At 40.8% G+C, this 4,422-nt stretch overlaps 1 pseudogene; it reads left to right on the top strand.

The window, feature by feature from the left end:
- The first annotated feature begins 551 nt into the window (after window positions 1-551).
- LOC128627611 (60S ribosomal protein L35a-like) lies at window positions 552-872 on the top strand (annotated as a pseudogene).
- Window positions 873-4,422: the final 3,550 nt, after the last annotated feature.

Raw genomic sequence — 4,422 nt, 5'->3', positions numbered from 1 at the left:
TCATGGGTCAAAAAAAGAAATATTTAGAAATGAAAGGTAGTTGTGGAAGGCAAGTAAAGTGGTACTTAATGAGAAATGTATGGATTTAAATGTTTATATAAGAAAAGCAGGCCCTGGCTGGTGTAGCTCAGTGGATTGAGCACTAGTCTGCAAATCAAAGAGTCACTGGTTCAATTCCCATTGGTTGTAAGGCATATGCCAGGGTTGGGAGCCAGGTTCCCCAGAGAGGGGCACATGAGAGACAGCCACACATTGATGTTTCTCTCGCTCACTTTCTCCTTCCCTTCCCCTCTCTCTAAAAGCAAATAATAAAATCTTTAAAAGAAAATAAATAAAATCTAAAAAAAATGAAGAAAAGCAAAAGCTGAAAAAAAAAAGCATCCAACTCAAGAAGTTAAAAAAGAACAGACTAATCCAAAAAAGAGTAAGAGGAGGAAATCATAAGACAAAGGCAAAAATTAATGAATTAGAAATAGAGGTGCTGGCTTTTCTTTTTCGCCATCTTGAACCCTGTGGTGCCTGCCAGAAACAGAACTTCTGCAACAACAAATATGTCTGGAAGGCTGTGGTCCAAAGCCATTTTTGTTGCCTATAAATGGGGTCTCCGGAACCAGAGGGAGCACACAGCTCTTCTTAGAATCGAAGGTGTGAAACTGAATTCTATCTAGGAAAGAGATGGTCTTATGTGTACAAAGCGAAGAACAACACAGTGACTCCTGGTAGTAAACCAAATAAAACCAGAGTAATCTGGGGAAAGGTAACTCGTACTCATGGAAGCAGTGGCATGGTTCATGCTAAATTCCGAAGCAACCTTCCTGCTAAAGGCCACTGGACACAGAATCTGTGTAATGCTGTACCCCTTCAGTATTTAAACTTACTGATAAATAATAACCCTGACTGTGTGGCTCGGTTGGGGGCCCTCTGGCAAAGCAAAGGATTCCAGGTTGGGGAACATGGTTGGGTTGCAGGTTCAGTCCCTGGTCAGATGCAAAGGGGAGCCAACTAATGAATGTTTCACTCACACATCTATGGTTCTCATTTTTTTCTCCCTCTCCCCTCTCAAAGAAGTAAATAAAATCCATTTTAAATAGAGGTGCTATACAAGATCAAGAAAACTGTTTTTATCTTTACCCAATGACGCACGTATTTATTTTATAGAGAGAGAAAGGGAGGGGGAGAGTGAGGGAGAGAAAAATCAATACCAGAAAGAAACATTGATGGGTTGCCTCTTGTAAATGCCCCAGCCCAGGACTGAACCCGCAGCCTAGGCATGTGCCCTGACCAGGAATCTAACCCTCAACATTTCAGTAAAAGTACAAAGCTCCAACTAACCGAGCCATGCCAGCCAGGGCTAAGAAAACTTTTTGATAAGCCTCATCAAGAAAAAGAGAAGGCAATATTTGGACTTCCAACCAAGATGGAGGCATAGGTAGACACACTATGCCTCCTTATACAACCAAAATTAAGAACAACGAAAATTTAGAAACAAAGAAGCACCAAGCACTGACAGAAAATTGAACTGTACTGAAGTCCAACTACCATTTATCCAGCCTGATAAGAGGGGCGGAGTCAGCGGCCAGCAAAAACTGGTCGAGGCAGGAAAAAGCAGTGGCTACCTGACTGGGCGTGCAGGCAGCAATTGGCAGACCTGGGTGCACAGGCGGCTGTCAGACTCCAGGCACCGGTGGCAACAAGCAGACCCAGTGAGGCGCGCAAGGTGGCCGGCTGACCCAGGTCACACATTTGCGCACAGGTAAACAAGGCAAAAATGAGCAATGAGACTGACTGGGCAACCCAGGGCCCCAGCACTGGGAAATAAAGCCTAAAAGCATTGACTGAAAATACTTCTGGGGGTCGAGGTGCTGGGAGAGACTCCCAGACTCATAGGAGAGTTCGTTGCAGAGACCCACAGGGTCCTAAAACATACACAAGTCAACACACAAGGGAATCAGCACCAGAAGGGCACAATTTGCTTGTGGGAAGCAGCAGAAGGGATTGCAATCCGAGAGAGAGAGAGTGGAGCAAACGCCACTGTTCCCTCTCTGACCCCGCCCCCACATATAGCATCACAACCCAGCCACAGGTTTGCCCCACCCTGGTGAACACCTAAGGCTCCACCCCTCACTACATAATAGGCATGACAAGACCAAAAAAAATGGCTCACACAGAAGAACAGATCAAAGCCCCAGAGCCAATACTTCTAAGCAACCAAGAGATAGCCAACCTATCAGATGCACAGTTCAAAGCACTGGTGATCAGGATGCTCACAGAACTGGTTGGTTTTGGTTGTAAATTAGATGAATAAATGAAGGCTACACTAAGTGAAATGAATGGAAATGCACAGGGAACCAACAGTGATGGGAAGGAAACTGGGACTCAAATCAAAGGAGTGGACCAGAAAGAAGAAAGAAACAACCAAACAGAAAAGAATGAAGAAACAAGAATTCAAAAAAATGAGGAGAGACCTAGGAACCCCCAGGACATCTTTAAATGTTTTAACATCTGAATTATAGGGGTACCAGAAGGGGAAGAGGAAGAACAACAAGTGGAAAACTCATTTGAACAAATAATAAAGGAGAACTTCCCCAATCTGACAAAGGAAATAGACTTCCAGGAAATCCAGGAAGCTCAGAGATTCCCAAAGAAGTTGGGCCCAAGGAGGAACACACCAAGGCACATCATCATTATATTAGCCAAGATTACAATGAAGGAGAGAATCCTAGAAGCAGCAAGAGATAAGGGGACAGTCACCTACAAAGGGGTTTCCATCAGACTGTCAGCTGATTTCTCAAAAGAGACCTTGCAAGCAAGAAGGGGCTGGAAAGAAGTATTCCAAGTCATGAAAGGCAAGGACCTACATCCAAGATTGCTCTATCCAGCAAAGCTTTAATTTAGAATGGAAGGACAGATAAAGTGCTTCTCAGATAAGGTCAAGTTAAAGGAGTTCATCATTGCTAAGCCATTATTATATGAAATGTTAAAGGGACTTATCTAAGAGAAAGAAGATAAAATGAACAGTCAAAAAACAGTTATTAGCAACCATACCTAAAACGGAAGCAAACTAAGCAAACAACTAGAACAGGAACAGAACCACAGAATGGAGATCACATGGAAGGTTAGCAACAGGGGAGTGGGAGGAGGAGAAGGAGGGAAAAGGTACAGAAAATAAGTAGCATAGATGGTAGGTAGAAAATAGACAGGGGGAGGGCAAGAATAGTATGAGAAATGTAGAAGCTAAAGAACTTATGACACATGGACATGAACTAAAGTGGGGAAATGTGGATGGGAGGACGTGTGCGGGGTGGAGGGGAATGAAGGGTGAAAAATAGGACAACTGTAATAATATAATCAATATATTTTTAAAAATATATTTAAAAAAAGAAAAAGAGAAGACATGGATGGAATGAGAGAGTATTATACTAAGGGAAATAAGTCAGAGAAAGACAAATACCATATGATTTCACTTATATGTGGAGTCTCAGGAACAAAATAAATGGACAAACAAAACAGAAACAGACTAATACAGAAAACAGATGACTACTGGATGAGAGGGGAATTGAGGGACTGAATGAAAAAGGTGAAGGGATTAAGAAGTACAAATTGGTAGTCACAGAATAGTCACAGGAGTGTGAAGTACAGCATAGGGAATATAGTCAACAATATTGTAATAACTATGTATGGTGCTAGGTGAGTACTTGAATTATCAGGAGGTCACTTCATAAATTATATAATTGTCTAACCACTATGCTTTACACCTGAAACTAATATAAAATAATATTGAATATCAATTGTAATTGAAAAATAAATGTTTAAAAAAGAAAAAAACATAAACAATATCAAAAATTTTAATGGGTGGCATTAAAACAGGCACATAGACCAATGGATCAGAACAGAGAGCCCAGAAATAAACCCAACTCTCTACAGTCAAATAATATTCAACAAAGGGGGCAGAAACATAAAATGAAGTAAAGATAGCCTCTTCAACAAATGGTGTTGGGAGAACTGGGCAGCTACGTGCAAAAAAATGAAACTTGAGCACCGACTAACACCATACACCAAAATAAATTCAAGGTGGATAAAAGACTTAAATATAAGCTGTGACACCATTAAAGTCCTAGAGGAGAACATTGGCAGGAAAATCTCAGATATTTCATGCAGCAACATTTTTACTGATATGTCCCCTAGAGCAAGGAATATAAAGGAAAGAATAAACAAATGGGATCTCATCAAAACAAAAAGCTTCTGCGTGACTAAAGAAAACAGTATTAAAATAAAAAGAGAACCAACTGTATGGGAAAATATATTTGCCAATGATACCTCAAACAAAGGTTTAATCTCCAAAATATACAAAGAACTCACACAATTTCACTCTAAGAAGACAACTAATCCAATTAAAAAATGGGAAAAGGACTTCAACAGACA

This window comes from Artibeus jamaicensis, unplaced genomic scaffold, assembly GCF_021234435.1.
Source record: "Artibeus jamaicensis isolate MK-2021 breed Jamaican fruit bat unplaced genomic scaffold, CSHL_Jam_final contig_456, whole genome shotgun sequence".
NCBI classification, from domain to species: domain Eukaryota; kingdom Metazoa; phylum Chordata; class Mammalia; order Chiroptera; family Phyllostomidae; genus Artibeus; species Artibeus jamaicensis.
The sequence above is the reverse complement of the archived record's forward strand: the minus strand, read 5'-3'. Positions and strand labels throughout refer to the sequence as shown.